At 57.9% G+C, this 17,033-nt stretch overlaps 2 pseudogenes; one reads left to right on the top strand and one right to left on the bottom strand.

The window, feature by feature from the left end:
- Positions 1-178: 178 nt before the first annotated feature.
- Positions 179-5,728, bottom strand: LOC137215494 (paraneoplastic antigen-like protein 8B; annotated as a pseudogene).
- A 7-nt stretch (positions 5,729-5,735) lies between these two features.
- On the top strand, positions 5,736-12,181 carry LOC137215493 (paraneoplastic antigen-like protein 8B; annotated as a pseudogene).
- The last annotated feature ends 4,852 nt before the right edge of the window (positions 12,182-17,033 follow it).

The following is a 17,033-nucleotide window of genomic DNA, read 5'->3' as shown; positions in this document are numbered from 1 at the left end:
GGGCACCAGCAGGTGGCTCTGGCCTTGAGGAGCTGGTGCATTTGTACCAGCTACACTTCAGATGGGCAGGGCAGGTGTGGGTCTCTCTCCCTCTCATCCTTCCCCTCCTTCCTTGGTCCTGGTCACCAGAGCCCCGCCCCTCCCTTTCCCTCCCCCACCTCTTTTCCCCTCCCCCAGGAGCAGCCCCTCTGCCTCTCAGGCTTCTCTTCCTGGAATCATCTCCTCCCCCAGCAGGGAGGTTCAGCCTTCCTGACTGAAGGCTCAGCTACATCCTGACACCCCCGCGCGGCTGGGTGGCCGAGCCTCCATCACAGAGCCCGGCCCCATCAGATTGGGGTGGAGGACAGGGGCACAGAGACGCTGGCCAGAAGCATGAGTCTGGAAGGGATCGGGGCTCTACGAACAGCCAGAAAGAACTCACTGGCACTGCTGGCCTCCCCCAGTGCCCGGTGTCCACGGACACGCTCACCCCTGCACTAACGCGGGAGACCCAAAGACAATCCCGCTGGGGGGGGCCTGAGACCCCGTCCCATCACCTAGGGCTGCTGCCTCCGCGGGCGCCCGTTACACTCTTCCTTCTTCCCTTGGGCTCGCTCGCGCCACCTGCAACGGAGGGACTGAAAGGACAGGGGAGCGAGCGGTGGGCGGGCGCGCACTTTAGAGCTCAGTGCCCACGGTTCAGCGGTTGCCGCCTCCGCGGCGGGGAGGGCCGAGGGGCGGAACTGGGGCTCCACCGGCAGCGGCAGCCTCGCCGTGGCCTTAGCGGCACTTGGGGGGCAGCCTCTTGCCCCGACCAGCCTTCTTCCCACGCGTGGACTTGGAGCCGGCGGGCGGCCGAGCCCTGGGCTGGCCGCCCTTGGCCTGCGCCCCAGCGCCCGCGCGTCCCTTCCTGCTATTGCTTCCTGCCGCCTCGTCCTGGGCTTCCGTCTCGGGAGGGATGCCCAGCCCGCCGGGGCCGCCGTCTCCCCCTCGGGTTTTGCGGGTCCCCGACGGGGCGGGAGCCGCTGCCCAAGCCCGCCCGACCCAGGGCCCTAAAGGCCAGGCGGACCCGCTTGGCCCGGGGCTTCCTGGACGCGCGGTCCTCGGGCTCAGACTCCTCGCTCTCCACGTCCTCCGACTCCCTGTTCCCGCGGGCCGCTCGCAGCGCCAAGACCTCCCCCAGGTTGCCTTTGGCGCATCTGAACCTCCCGCTCTGCCAGGCCTTTTCCTTTTCTTCCTATCACCTCAGCCACGTCCCGGGCATCCAGGAGCACCGCTAGCTCCAGGAGGCCGCCCTCATCTTCCTCGTCCTCGCCCCAGCCCGCCAGCGGGCCACCGGGAGCCTTCTTCCCTTTGCAGGTGGTCCGAGGCTCAGCCCCGGTGGAGATGCATCCCAGCAGGTGAGCGCCGTCTTTGGTCTTCCTCAGGACCACGGCGTCCACCTGGCGGCCTGCCTCCTCCACCTTCACCCGGGTTCCGGAAGTGTCCTTGGCTATGACGGACAAGACCTCGGGCAGGGCAGCTTTCTTGTCGCTCCAGCCCAGAAACTCGATCACAGAAGCAATTTTCAAACATCTCGTCGCAGGCGGAGTGGCCCGCGGGGTCTGTACAAGGCACAATGGCCACAAACTCGGGAATGTCCACCCCCCTCTTTCCTGATCCCCGTTTTCCTGAGACTCGCTTTGGGAGGCGTCACTGCCCATGGTTTCCTCGTCCGATGTGTCTCTCACTGCGAGTAAGTAGGGCCACTAAGTCTGGAATTTCGCTCCGGTCTTCTTTGATGTTCAGGCTGATCGACTCAGCCCCAGGGGGATCGTTCTCCATCTTCCTCTTCTTGGCTTTGTCCGTCACCGTTGCCAGGGCCAAGAACTCGCCGGGACCGTTCCATCATCTCCTTCCCTCTGGAGGGCCCACTTCCTAACAGGCTCCTTCGCGGCGGGCTGGAGGGTGGCGTACAGCGCGCTCTGTTCGCCATCCCCGCTCAAGTCCTCCTTGCCTATCTCCTCGATCATGATACCCAGGCTCTAGTCGGGAGAGTCTTGGGACTCCCGCTCCCCGACGTGGATGGCCGCCCTCCACGACGCTCTTCTGGCCCACCTGCTGCCTCTGGTTCTGTTTCTGCGACCCCGACGGCCCCTCCTAGCACCTTTGGCTGCACCAGGAGGGGGGCCAGCCTCCCTGACCCCCGGCTCCGACCCCAGAGCCAGGGTCTCCGAAGCGGGAGGGGTGGGCTTGTCCCCGGGGGCCCTGGCCACTGCGGCCTGTGGGGGCCTTTTATCCAACAGCAAGCGTTTCATCTGCCTCAGGACTCTCGTGCCCTCCGCGCTGTCCTTGCACAGAACCCTCCAGACGCCGTCCTTGCCCGGGATCTCCCCGGGGATGGCACCGTGATTAATGCCCTTCACAAACTCCATCAGGGAGGCCTTGGCCTACTCGTCCCTCACGGCCCGCGTGTTCCGCAGCCTGAACTTGCCCAGGGGCAGCAAGGCCGGCTTCAGAACGGCTTCGATGGCTGTCTGCTCCAGGTCCTCTGGGATGCCGGTGACCAGCAGGGCCCTGTGCACGTCCACGGCCAGCCCCCTGCACCAGTCCCCCAAAAGGCTCATGGCCACGGTGCCGCCGCTGGCGCTGACAGCGGAGCAGGAGGGAGCCCGAGGCGGACGTGGGCTGCGGTCCCCTGTGCAAATGCCACTCTGGAACAGCGCCACAGGGCTTGGAGTTCAGGTTCAGGTGAATGTGGCAAGGCTTGGGCTCCAGCTGCCCCTGGGCGGCTGACGCAGCGTCCTTTCCCGAGGCCCCTCCCCACAGGGGTCCTAGCATCCACAGGAAGCTTACGAGTCAAACCCAGGGATGCCACCGGCCCGGCCCCTCCGCCCTTTGTTCCTGACAGAGGCTGAGTGACACCGCGGCGCCCGGGACAGGTGCTGGGGAGGGCGACGCCGTGCGCCCCCGGAGCGGCGCGGGGAGGGGCGCCACGCTCGCCTGCCTGTGGTCGGGCCTGGCCTTGCACCCTCTGCTCAATCTCAGCAGTTCCGGGCGACGGGTCTGCTCCGCCCTGCGCCTGCGCACATGGGCTAGCCCCGCCTCCCAGCGGCACCCCATCTCCATGGCAACACTGCGGGCTGGAGCAGGGGTCGGAGTTGGTGGGGTCTGAGGAGCCGGCTCTGGACAAGCCTGAGGAACGGAAGACTCAGGGGGTGGGATCACCATTAGTGATGAGCCCCAAAAGGCCATATTCACAGGGGGCGAAACAGCAGTCAGGGGGACCCGAGCTCCTTCAGGGGATAGAGGCCTCTTTTTGGTAGAGGACCGGCTTCCTGCAGGGTTGCAATTCCCCTCCACAGTGTAGGTGGAGTTCAGGATATAGAGACGTAAACCAAGGGCTATGGGGGAAAAAAAGTGGTGGGGGGGAATTCCCTGGCGGTCCAGTGGTTAGGACTTCGTGCTTCCACAGCAGGGGTCACAGGTTCGATCCCTGGTCCGGGAACTAAGATCCCACAAGCGGCCCGGCGCGGACAAAGAAAAAACAGCAAAAAAGCCTATGGCCTCCCACGGTGGAACCAGGACTCACTCAGAGTTTTCAGGCCTCACTCAGTGGGGACGGGCTTCAATAAGGGTACACAGGCCTCAGCTGTGAGGTGAGGGCATCATTTGGGGTCCACAGCTCTCACTGATGGGGTACGGGCCTCGTTCAATGAGGCCTCGCTCTTGCAGATGTTTCTGTAGCCATAACGATGCACGTGCAATTCACCGTGTGTTTTTGTACACAGTTTCTGTACGTGTATGATCCTCAGTGAGATCAGACGTGAATTCTGCAAGAAGGCATTTCCGCTGACTGGGTCCACAGGCTGGGACAGGTGAATATCATAGCTACTCCAAATACACATCTGCATCGTCATCCTTTATAAACCTCCCCCACCCGCAACTCTATGTAAATCAGGCGCCTTGGTCCAGCTCTTGAGTTTCTACTGCTGCTCGCTGCCCTCGCAGTGACTCTGGGAAGGTCCCTGGGCTTCTCTACGCCTCGGTTTGCTCCTCTGTGAAATGGCGATAACCATTAACCCTACCTCACAGGATCCTTAGGGGGATTGAAGGTGATGAGCCATGAAAGCCCTTGGAACAGAGGTTGGCCCAGAGTTGGTGCTCCATGAAAGATACCTATGGGACTTCTTTCTTGAGAACGTATGATATAATCATTCAACAAATATATTAATTAATTTAATTGTTAAATAAATAAGTATATAAATAAAGAAGAAACCCAAACACTTCCTTTTTTTTTTTTTAACGTAGGAAGAGTTTACTGCAAGGTTACCATGGAAACTGGGCCTAGGGCAAACCAAAGGGCTTTCTTACTCTCCTACCCACGCCCTTGCAGCTCTTATTTTCCCTGCTTTCCTCTTTTCCTTTCGCCTTCCTGATCCCCAAATGGATGTTATCCTTCTCTCTAGAGCAGCGTTGTCCGACAGAAATATAATGCGAGCCCCCAAGGCAAGCCACATGCAAAATGTTAAGTTTGCTAACGTCCACCTTCAATAAATACAAAACAGGTGAGGGCTTCCCTGGTGGCGCAGTGGTTGAGAGTTCGCCTGCTGATGCAGGGGACACGGGTTCGTGCCCCGGTCCGGGAGCATCCCACATGCCGCGGAGTGGCTGGGCCCGTGAGCCATGGCTGCTAAGCCTGCGCGTCCGGAGCCTGTGCTCCACCAACAGGAGTGGTCACAACAGTAAGAGGCCCACGTACCGCAAAATAAATAAATAAAAAATAAAATAAAAAACAGGTGAAATGAATTTTAAGAATAGATTTCATTTTTAATATAAATTTGTTTATTTATTTTTGGCTGTGTTGGGTCTTCGTTGCTTCGTGTGCGGGCTTTCTCTAGTTGCGGCGCCACAGGCTCAGTTGCTCTGCAGTATGTGGGATCTTCCTGGACCAGGGTTCGAACATGTGTCCACTGCATTGGCAGGCAGATTCTTAACCACTACGCCACCAGGGAAGTCCTGGCTACAAGTTCTTTGACCGCCATCTGGAAGCGGCGTCCACATACCCTTTTCTTGAATCTGAATCTAGACATGCTGTGACTGCCTCGACAAGTATGGCAGCAGTGATGCTATGTGTCTCCCAAGGCCAGTTATAAAAGACTTTTGCCCACTTCTCTTGGAATATTTGCTCTCAAGACCCCCCTCCCAGGACATTCCTGCTTGAAACTTAACCTCCATGCTGTGAGGAAGCCCAACTCACACGGAGAGACCAATAGAGGTGCTCAAGCCAACACCTCCAGCTAAGCCCAGTTTTCAAGTCATCCCAGACCAGGCACCAGACATGACTGATGAAGCTTCCAAATGATTCCAGACCTTAGCCATTGGAGTCACCCCAGCTAAGGTACCAGATGTTGTGGAACTGAAAAAAAAGCCATTCCCCATTATTCCCTTTCATTATGCTGACCTACAGATTCCATGAACATAATAAAACATTTTTGTTTTATGCCAGTGAGTTTAGAGTGGTTTGTTATGCAGCAAAAGTAACCAGCACACACCCATCCCATCCTTACAGCTTTGGACAGGTAACTAACCTCTCTCCGTGCCTCCATTTACGTCCCTGAAAATGGGGATCACGTTCTCTTAGCGTCGTCAGGAAGATAGGAGAGGTTGTGGCGTGCTCGTGCCCAGCGAACCCCCGTGGCACTCAGCAAGTCCTACTGAGGTTATGAATCAGCGGCCGGTCATTTCCAGATTACCCACAGCTGACCATGACCGCAATGGGGGCAGCTTGCGTAGAGACCACGGCGAGCCCCAAGACCGTGTACCGTCCCCATCCCGGTGCCTCGGGCCCCTAATGATCTGCCCCAGCTCACCCTGGCCTCTCCCCGTCCCTCGCTCCTCCACACCCAGTTTTCCCCTCCCCCCAGAGTTTGCGGAGACGGCAAGGAAGGGGTCCGCTCACAGACCCTGGAGTCACACGGACGTGACTTGAGTCAAGCCAGATCGCCTGGGTTCAGATTCCGGCTCTGTGTGACTCTGACAAGTCATCTGCCTTCTCTGAATCTGTAAAATGGGCACAGTAAGGGCACCTAAACTTGCGTTGAAATCATCAAGGCGCATGTATTAAGAGATATATAAATAACAGCTATTGTTGTTCTTGCTGTTAGTGTTGAACCCCAGCACCCCACTTCAGAGCTGAATCAACTTAAGCAAATTATTTCGCCCGCGCACTTGAACGCTGGGGAAGCGCCTTCGCAGGTGCGTCTTTAAGTAGCGGCCCTGGAGCGCCGCCTGGTGGTCAATACGGGCGCCGCAGAACTTCATCTACTGCGCGCGCAGCCCCCCCACTATTCCCTCCCCGCGGTTCTGGGACCTGGTACATCCCTGAGAGGGGGAAGAGTGTTGAGGGAGGGAGTCCCAGGTTCGGGCATCGGATCTATCTCCCCGCCCCCCCAAACTGAAGGGGCTGGTGTTGGAGGTTTGCTAGATTCAAGGTGGGCATCAGGCTCGTGTCAGCCCGTACCACAGTCACACTAACACACACAAAACACACACTGGCTCACACACACTCACTTGCATTCACACAAGGTGACATTGACACACACTTGGACTGAGCTACTCTATTCCCTCCTACAAACATACACACACACACACACACACACACACACACACACACACACACACAATTCGCACATAACCAGAGACAGACACAGAAACCCATTCATTGGCACCCCGAGACTCGCCCCACCTACATCCACAGAGAGACACACACAGCCCTAACAAATGAAACACACAGATACACTACACATGCCTCAGCCCGAAACACCCACATCCTCATCTATAACACGGGAACAAACCCACCAACTCCACAAGGAGACCGCCAGAGAGCATGCAGGGACCAAGCGACGCCTCACCCCTCGCCCACTCTCGCCCCGCTATTGGAGCCGGGAAGGTTGCTCCTGCCCATGAAGGGACGGACCCCGCCCGGAGGGACCCGCCAGATTCTCCCTCAGGCTCACCAAGGCCAACCGAACCTGCCCTGGGGCGCAGGGAGCTTGGACCTGCAGGCTGAGGGGGTGCCACCGCCACCTGGAGCTCTGTGTGTGGACACTGGCCTGGAGACTTGGGCCAGGTCCGTGGGTGTGTGTCGGGGAGCTGCCATCAGACTGCCAGACTTGGGAAGACTCCGAGGGAGGGCGAGAGTCTGATCCAGCCCCACTCCCGCCCTTCCCATTCATCCTCCACGTGACATCACAAACTTGACCCTGTCTCTCCTCTCCTCTAAACCTCTCTATGGCTCCCCAGTGCCCTCGGGAGAAAGCACAGGCTCCTCGCCTTGTCCTATGAGGCTCTGCATACTGCGGTCCCGCCCTCCTCCCGGGTCTCTTTCCAGCCTAAAGTATCCGGCTTCCGTGTTAAGCTCTACTCAGGAGTGTCCTATGACGGGCACCCCTCCGCCCACACACACACTAGGGAGGGCAGGGCCTGGGCTGTCACAGTCACCACTGGGGCTCCAGATAGGTGGAAGCAGGTTCTGGGGGGATGTGTGTGGAAGGAAGGAAAGACGACAGGGAGAACGGAACGGAGGGAGAGAGGGAAGAAAGATCTTTAAAATTTAAACCTTCAGTCCATCTTTCTTCTCTGAGCCACGTCTCCCTGTGCCCACCAGAGGATGCTCTGACCCAGCAAATCCCTAAAGCAGCGACTCAGCTCGCTCTTCGTACAAAAAGGTATTACGATACTGAAGAGGATTAATACCAATAACCGCTACTGAAAGCCCTACTGCACCCCAGGACGTGTGCTAAACCCTCCACGTGCCTAAGCCAACACAGCAGCTCAAAGTATCGTGCAAAGGAGGAAAGTGAGGCTCAGAGATGTTGTTTGACTCTCCCAGCGTCACACAGCACCTAAACTGCAGAGAAGCTTCCCACTCTGGCCTTGGAGACCCAACCGCCCTTTGCTCCTTGGCCACATCCCTGGTGTAACCAACTCACAATTCCCCGTGGACCTGGCCTTGCCTCTTCCCCCACTCGGCCACACCTCATTCCCCTCAGCTCTTTAGGTCTCCTGTCCTCCATCCAGCCACTGGGGTCTTCATACACCAACCCCCTCGAAAACACTTCTTCCCTACTTCACAGAGGGTCACCTCCTCCCTTCAGACTCAGCTCAGTGTCACCTGTTTCGGGAAGCTGGCCCCAATCCAGAATCAGCTGCAGCTCTTCCGACCCACCTCCCCTGAGAATGCAGGCGTTTCCCTCCTAGCACTCGCTTCCGCTTCCGCTCCTGAGCTCCAGGAGGCAGAGCCTGCCTCAGTCATCACTGCTCCCAGCGACCTGCACAGGTGGGTCCCAGGACAGCCACTAGAGAAACACTGAATGAATGAGTGAATGAAGTCTCTGGGCGGGAATGCTTCAGTGAGCACCTGAAAGGGTGAATGCTCTTCCCCAACCAGTGTTCCAGAGATTCGACAACAGACACCCCCAGCCAAGGAGAGGGCCCCATACTCCCTTTCAGGCCCTCCCCTATCCAGGTACAGTGAGTCTCACTACTGCCCTTCCTCCCCTGGGGACAGAATCTCCTGCTTTCCAGCCCAGTATCCACCCCCCACACTCCCACCCCCGTCTCCTAAGTGATTTGCCTCCATTTCTCCTTGTGGCATCCCCTCCCTCATGTGGAGGGAGCCAGGTGGTTCCTGTGGGAATCACTAACCCTCACCCACCACTCCCCAAAACCTGGCCAATCAAAGCACTCCCTCCCTCTCCAGTCCCTGTGATTGGTGCAGGGGCAGGCAAATGACCCAGCCTGGCCAATCAAAGCACTCCCTCCCTCTCCAGTCCCTGTGATTGGTGCAGGGGCAGGCACATGACCCAGCTGATCCAATGGGAGCTGGGCCAGAGTCTTTGGTTGAATAAATGAATGAAGGGGCCCTGGAACCAGCCATGACTGAAGCTAATACAACCTGGACTTTACAGTAACGTGAGCCAATGAATTCCCTTTTCTGCTTAATCCAGGACAACTTCGGTTTCTGCACTTGGAACTCAAAGTGTCCTGTGTAATTTGTTCCCCCTAAAGCATTCTCCAAGCCCCCAAGAAGGAGGGGCACAGGGGCCTCTCAGTACCCTGCCAGACATTACCTCTGGCTCGAAGTGCTGGAGCAGGACTTGAGGGGACCAGGGAAGGGTCTTCCTGACTTCTCAGACCCGGCACCGTCACCTGCCATAGGTTCCTGAGGCTTTTTGCCTCATTCCTGGGGCCCCAGGTCTCATGCCAACAGGGAACCAGTAAAGGCGGTCTTGCTGCTCTGGAAGAATCCCAACGGCAGGAAAGTTCTCGGTCAGTGTTTGCTGGATGGGCCCACGCTTGCGCAGACTGGCAGCTCAGCCATCAGGTGGGCTGAGGAGAAAGGAATCTGATTTTATTTCTAATAGTTTGCCCAGAGGGAAGGAGGGAATGAACGAATGTCATTACCTGGGGCTCATCCTGCAGCCTGGGGCCTGGGTCACCACCACAGTGTGTCCAGGTCCCAAGTGAGGGGGAGGCGGAGGGGAGGGGAGGGGATGGGAGGGGAGGGGAGGGGGATGGGAGGGGAGGGGAGGGGGAGGGGAGGGGGAGGGGAGGGGAGGGGAGGGGGAGGGGAGGGGAGGGGAGGGGGAGGGCAGGGACAGGCCCTAAGGCTTGAAGGGGCAGTTCTGGAGGTAGCGCTTGAGGTGTTAATGCGGTAATTACTGAGATATCATTCAAGTGGCCCCCTGGGGGTCACTATGATATGATTTGCAGTGGCCGCAGGCCCTTCCCACGAGCATGCCTTGCCCTCTGAGCACCCCACCTGCTCTGATCTACAGAGAAGGTCCCACCGCAGTCCTGGTAGCTGTGGCTGCCCGGAGGGCTGTGAAACCCGGACAGCAGTCGTGCGCCTGAACCAGGCCTGGCCCACTGCTCGGGCTCAGCCTCCATCTCACACAGCCACCTCGGGGCCCTTAGCCCCACCGGGACACAGACCTGCCACTTGCACTCCCATCTCCGGCCTCAGCTTCAGTCCAGACCCCGCCTCCTGGCCCTAGCATCAAACTCACTCCAGACCCGGAGTAACCCCGAATGAGGGCTGATCACCCCCCATTAAGGCCTGGACCTCCTGAGACTTGATCCGCGAGTGAGCGGGGCTGAGTTTTCTGTGTGAGGCCTGCCCAGTGAAACTACAAGGCGAATATTCTCATTTTCATTGGGTTCCTCAAAACAAATGCTCAGACCCTGGCAACAGCCTGAAAGCGGTTGTCATGGAACCGGCAGTAGCCCGTGGGGGAAGGAGAGCTGCCAGTGCCCGGGAGCCAAAGCCTGCTGCCCACTCTGATGTAGATGCGGAAAAACTGGCAGGACGAAGCGGGAGGGGGTGTGTGTCACACTTGGCTGGAGTGGGAGGGAGAGTAGTGATCCGTCACCCAGGAGGCCCATACTCATGCAGGGGGCTGGCTGTGGACGTGCACAGGGCCCTGCTGGTCACCAGCATCCCGGAGGACCTGGAAAAGGCAGCCATCGAAGCCGTCCTGCAGCCAGCCTTCCCGCGCCAGGGAACGTTCAGGTTGAGGAACACGAGGGACGTGAGGGAGGAGAAGGCCAAGGCCGCCTTCATGGAGTTTGTGGCGGACATTAATCACGGTGCCATCCCCAGGGGGACCCCGGGCAAGGACGGCGTCTGGAGGGTTCTGTGCAAGGACACGAGAGTCCTGAGGCGGAAGAAACTGTCCTGAGGCAGCTGCTGCATGGAAGGCTCCCACGGGCCGCAGTGGCCAGGGCCCCCGGGGACTCACCTGCCGATTCAGAGACCCAGGCCCCGTTCCTGGTGCAGCCAGCAGGGCTAGCAAGGGCAGTGCGGGGCGGGGGGGGTCTCAGAAATAGAGCCAGAGACAAAAAGAGGGGCCGAGGAGGACCGCCATTTACCTCTGCAAAAGAGAAGCTGAAGGATTCTTCCATCAGAGCCTGGGCATCGAGCTCGCAGAGGTGGAAGAGGAGGACTTGGGCGGGGATAAGTGGCAATGCCAGCGCGCTCTACGCAACACTCCAAACGGCTGCGAGGAAGCCGTGCAGAGAGACGTGGATGAGGCAGACAGTCTCCATGGAGTTCTTGGCCCTGGGGACCGTTTTGGACAAAGCCAAGAAGAAAGTGACAGAAAGAGCCCCCCGATGTGATCAGCTTGAGCTGATCACAGAAGCCAGAAGCGGCATCTGCAACACGGTGGCTCTCACGGCCACGAGGGACACACCTGATGAGGTGCTCAAGGGCAGTGCTTCAGGAGGTGAGTCTGAGGAATGAAGCAACCAGGTCACCCAGAAGGGCATGGAGAACCCCGAGTTCTAGACATCATGGTCTACAGGATTTCATCAGACATCAAAACCTGCAAGGAGACGTTGAAAATCGCTTCTGTGATCGAGTCGCTGGGCTGGAGCGGAAAGAAAGACAAGAAAGCTGCCCTGCCCGAGGTCTTGTCCGTCATGGCCAAGGACACTTCCGGAACCCGAGTGAAGGTGGAGGAGGCAGGCCGCCAGGTGGACGCCGTGGTCCTGAGGAAGGCCAAAGACGGCGCTCACTTGCTGGGATGCATCTCCACCGGGGCTGAACCTCGGACCACCTGCAAAGGGAAGAAGGCTCCCGGTGGCCCGCTGCGGGGCTGGGGCGAGGACGAGGAAGATGAGGGCGGCCTCCTGGAGCTAGCGGTGCTCCTGGATGCCCGGGACGTGGCTGAGGTGATAGGAAGAAAAGGAAAAGGCCTGGCAGAGCGGGAGGTTCAGATGCGCCAAAGGCAACCTGGGGGAGGTCTTGGCGCTGCGGGCGGCCCGCGGGAAAGGGAGTCGGAGGACGTGGAGAGCGAGGAGTCTGAGGCCGAGGACCGCGCGTCCAGGAAGCCCCGGGCCAAGCGGGTCCGCCTGGCCTTTAGGGCCCCGGATCGGGCGGGCTGGGCAGCGGCTCCCGCCCCGTCGGGGACCCGCAAAACCCGAGGTGGAGGCGGCGGCCCCGGCGGGCTGGGCATCCCTCCCGAGACGGAAGCCCAGGACGAGGCGGCAGGAAGCAATAGCAGGAAGGGACGCGCGGGCGCTGGGGCGCAGGCCAAGGGCGGCCAGCCCAGGGCTCGGCCGCCCGCCGGCTCCAAGTCCACGCGTGGGAAGAAGGCTGGTCGGGGCAAGAGGCTGCCCCCCAAGTGCCGCTAAGGCCACGGCGAGGCTGCCGCTGCCGGTGGGGCCCCAGTTCCGCCCCTCGGCCCTCCCCGCCGCGGAGGCGGCAACCGCTGAACCGTGGGCACTGAGCTCTAAAGTGCGCGCCCGCCCACCGCTCGCTCCCCTGTCCTTTCAGTCCCTCCGTTGCAGGTGGCGCGAGCGAGTCCAAGGGAAGAAGGAAGAGTGTAACGGGCGCCCGCGGAGGCAGCAGCCCTAGGTGATGGGACGGGGTCTCAGGCCCCCCCCAGCGGGATTGTCTTTGGGTCTCCCGCGTTAGCGCGGGGGTGAGCGTGTCCGTGGACACCGGGCACTGGGGGAGGCCAGCAGTGCCAGTGAGTTCTTTCTGGCTGTTCGTAGAGCCCCGATCCCTTCCAGACTCATGCTTCTGGCCAGCGTCTCCGTGCCCCTGTCCTCCACCCCAATCTGATGGGGGCCGGGCTCTGTGATGGAAGCTCGGCCACCCAGCCGCGCGGGGGTGTCAGGATGTAGCTGAGCCTTCAGTCAGGAAGGCTGAACCTCCCTGCTGGGGGAGGAGATGATTCCAGGAAGAGAAGCCTGAGAGGCAGAGGGGTTGCTCCTGGGGGAGGGGAAAAGAGGTGAGGGAGGGAAAGGGAGGGGCGGGGCTCTGGTGACCAGGACCAAGGAAGGAGGGGAAGGAAGAGAGAGAGAGAGACCCACACCTGCCCTGCCCATCTGAAGTGTAGCTGGTACACATGCGCCAGCTCCTCAAGGCCAGAGCCACCTGCTGGTGCCCAGACACCGAATCTGTCACTCAACCTGCACGGTGTTTTCAAAAAATGGGTATTATTTGAAACATTTTCTTTTTTAAAAAATATTTATTTATTTTTGGCTGCGTTGAGTCTTCGTTGCTGCGCGCGGGCTTTCTCTAGTTGCGGCGAACGGGGCTACTCTGTTGCAGTTTTCAGGCTTCTCGTTGCGGTGGCTTCTCTTGTTGTGGAGCACGGGCTCTAGGCGCGTGGACTTCAGTAGTTGTGGTGCGCGGGCTTAGTTGTTCTGTGGCCTGTGGGATCTTCCCGGACCAGGGCATGAACCTGTGTCCCCTGCATCAGCAGGGGGATTCTTAACCACTGCGCCACCAGGGACGTCCTATTTGCGACATTTTCAATTTGGGACAATTCCCATACAGAGTGTTGGCTTTTCTCTGCAGTACCAGGCGGTGCTCCCCCCATGGGCTTGTGGGTCCCCCTGCACGTCCCACGAGCTGCCCCCACCTCCCGTGGGCTGACTGTGCCCTCAGCGCTGGCCTGGTAGCCCCTGACTTAAGGTGATAGGGTTCTCCAGTTCGCTGTTTGAGTAAATCAAAGGCCAGAGGGAACTCTGAGGGGGAACCTGTGAGGGGCTGAGGCTGGTCTGGGCCAGTGTCGGAGCTGCCCCAGGACCTGTCTTTAGAGGGGAGGAAATGCCCCCAGAAAGGAAATGCCCACAGCCTGGCCTTAGAGTCCCCCCAAGTAACCTGGCCTGGCGCTGTCAGGGGTCAGCACGTGCTGTCCAAGTGAAGACGCTTCCGGGTTGTGTCCGCGTCCGTGTGGTGACACGGGCACCAGCCCCCTCTGCCCATCGCAATGTTTTCCCTGTATCGCCATCTCCACCACTGCCCCTCCAGGTCCCCTTGTCCTGGGGCCATTTGTGTATCTGTGTCCAAGTTCCCGTGCCGGAGGGAGCCCTGCACATCTCGAGGGAGGCACAGGGGCCTGGGGGGGGGTGTGTGTCCCCGCAGCCCAGCTGGACGGTCCGAGCCCCACCTCGGGACACCCGGGGCAGAAGCTGACTCAGGAGCTGCTTCCCCGGTCGTGGTCGGAAGTGGCCCCCTCTGGGCTACAGGGACCTCCCCGGGGACAGAGAGGAGCTGACCCTGGAACAGGCCAGGGTGGACCTGGGGCTGGGGACGAAGCCCCTTCCTCCCCGGGAGGCTGAGGGACCTTGGGGGCCTGGCCCTGGGCTGAGCAGCCTCCGGCAATGTGTGGGGTGGCGAGGCCCCACGTGTGACTTCTCCCTGTGTCACCTGGGATCCTGCAGTCAACTGAGTTAAGCACCTGACCTGGTCTCTGGGTGCTCCGTGCAATGGGGGAGGGGAGCGTCTAAGGCTGGGTAAACAGATGCCCACGTGTCATGGCTGATGTGTGGCCAGAACACCCTGGAAACACCCTGTCTCTGTTTTACACCCAGTGTCCTTTGCTTCTTCAGTGCCTGGGCCCCCGCCTGGCCCTTAGCCCAGCATCATCTCATCCTGAGCAAGTAGGATGAGACGATGCTGGGCTAAGTAGAATTAAGCTCCACCTCTTGAAGGGAAGAGCATCAAAGAATTTGTGGTCATATTGTAAGATCACCACAGAGATCTTTATCATTTCTTGGCTCATTTTCTGCCAAACCCATATAAATTAAAGCTGCATTTGCACAGGGGGAGAAATGGTTGGCAGTTCCTGGGATTTTCTCCATTCTCCATCACAGCACGTGCTCATGCATATAAGGATTTGCTTGGGACTAAGAGGTAAAAGGTATGTAATGGGCTCAAGGGCAGATTCCTTCATTTCTTAACAGCACCTTCTGGTTACATAGGAATTCACAGTTTCCGTCCTGTCTAGATCTAGGGCACATTGAGACAGATAGGGAAATTACAGCAGAGATTCATTACAGGGCAAAAAGGAAGCCCAGTGCCTCATTAGGAACATTTTCAGGGACAAGTTAAAGAATACTCATTTAGTAGTGATTTAAACAGAGCAAGAAGTCAAGCAGTGGGAGGTGCTGGGTTTGATTTAGCAGCTCAACAATGTGAATTTCAGAGTGTGCAATTTCCCTGGCTTCTCTTCATTGTCACAAAATGGCTGCAGCAGCTCCAGACATCATATTCATACACGATGTTCAAAGACAGGAAGTAGGGGAATGCAGAAAGCAGGAAATTTCTCCTCCTTAACGGTAGGAAAGCCTTTTCCCAGAAGCCCCCAGCAGACCTCCTTTTTTATATCACTTTGACCGGTACGTGATCACATGGCTACCCCCCTGACAAAGGGTGGAGTTGATTAAGGTCAAGGAAGCTCTGTCTGACACCTGAATAAAATCCAGTTTTTGTTAGGAAGAAAGAGGGGCAGGGATAGCTTTGTGGATAGGCAGTAAACAGTATTTCATACATGTTCTGGTTATCTATTGCTGTATAACAAACTACCCCAAAACTTCATGCCTTAAATCAACAAATATTTTGCACACATTCATCTCTTCTCCATGCGGCATTGGCTAGGGATACCTCTACTGAGAGCTAAGGATCCTCTTCTAAGATACCTCACCCCTTTGGCTGGCAAGTTTGGGCTGACTGTCACCAAGAAAACTATTCCTAATCGATTCACATACCATGGAATGTGCTATACAAGTGCTTCCCACGCCTGATCTCATGGACTCTGTGCAGCACCCCTATAATGGAGTTACTATGATTTCCATTTTAATGAGGCCCAGAGAAGTTTAGAGCCTTCTGCATCATCACACAAAGGGTGCGTGTCAGAGCTGGGCTCTTTGAACCCAAACCTTCTGGGCTCCAAAGCCTGTTCCATTAAGCTCAGTAATTCCCAGCTCTCTGGATGCACTCTGCCTCTTCCTGCCCCCTCCAGAAATCACGTGACAATGAAAGCGGGGCAGAGTGTGGTTGCTATAGAAACAGCTCCGAATCCACTCTGGTTTATAAAATCGAGCGCATCCCGTGCTGACTTGTACTGCGTTAGCACAGGTTACCTATGACCTGCTGGAGACACGCGGGGGGTGGCGGGGGCGTGTGGGGCTGCTTCTGATTGACTCACTGCTTATGAGTCACAGCTGTGACTGTAGGTGTCGCTGTAACAAATACCCCGACATCTCAGCGGCTCGCGGCAGCAAAGGTTTGTTTCTCAGGCGTGTTGTTACACATCTGTGCAGTGGGCTGTGGATACTCTGCATTCTAGAAGCCTAAGGGGCAACCCTCATTTGGGCGTCTTCTTCTGACGCTGGCAGGTCAATGGCCAAACCTGCAGCGTCTGTCACAGCTTCCGCTGGTATCGGGCACTCGGCACATCCCCTCGCAACTGGACCAAGGCAAATCACAAGCCGCCTTGATTCTTGGGAGTCGCCAGCTACTTGGCGACAATCAGGAATGTGTACCCTCCTTAGAGGATCGGTGAACGAATGGAAAGATAGAATAATCTAACCCTCCACCGTCACACAGCAAAGGCAAAACCTCTTTCCGTGGGGCTTTTGAGCTCTTGTCTCCTGCACTAGGCTGTGCACTTGTCTGTCAGGTTTGAGGATCAGACTGTCCTCAGCTGAGCCCCTCGCTGCCCTGAGCCTCAACGTCCTCATCTGTAAAATTCAGCCTCGGGTGTTCTTGTGAGGTTGGGCTGTGATCGTTCATGAAAAGCATTTAGTACAGCCCAGGGCACGAGATAAACCTAAGCCTTGGCTATGAGGGTGTTAGGAGCCGGAGGCTGGGATGATGCGTGGGTTTGGAGCGCCTTCTGCTGGAAGAAGACATAACAGCAGGGCTGCCCAGGCCGGGGACCACTCTGCATCTCAGAACCTCATCTGTAACCATGACCTAACGATGATGTCAACATCGTGCGATTGCTTGAGGACTGATGGTGTTAATGCATGTAAAATTACTAGAGTAATGTGATGAATTAAAGGTAAGTGCAAATTCTTTATCCTTCTTCCCATCTGGAGGTGGAGTTTATTAGAATGAAGCGGTAGTCACATTGAGGCTGCCTGCTTCTGCCTACGGACTTTTGGAACATTTGCTCTCGGGAAACTCTGTCAGAAGACCCAGCCGCCGAGTTTTGGGAAGGCCGAGCCACATGGAGAGGCTGTGGGTAGACGCTGCAGTTGAGAATCCC

Source organism: Pseudorca crassidens, chromosome 20, assembly GCF_039906515.1.
Source record: "Pseudorca crassidens isolate mPseCra1 chromosome 20, mPseCra1.hap1, whole genome shotgun sequence".
NCBI lineage: Eukaryota > Metazoa > Chordata > Mammalia > Artiodactyla > Delphinidae > Pseudorca > Pseudorca crassidens.
Note: the sequence above shows the minus strand (reverse complement) of the source record. Positions and strands in the feature narration are given on the sequence as shown.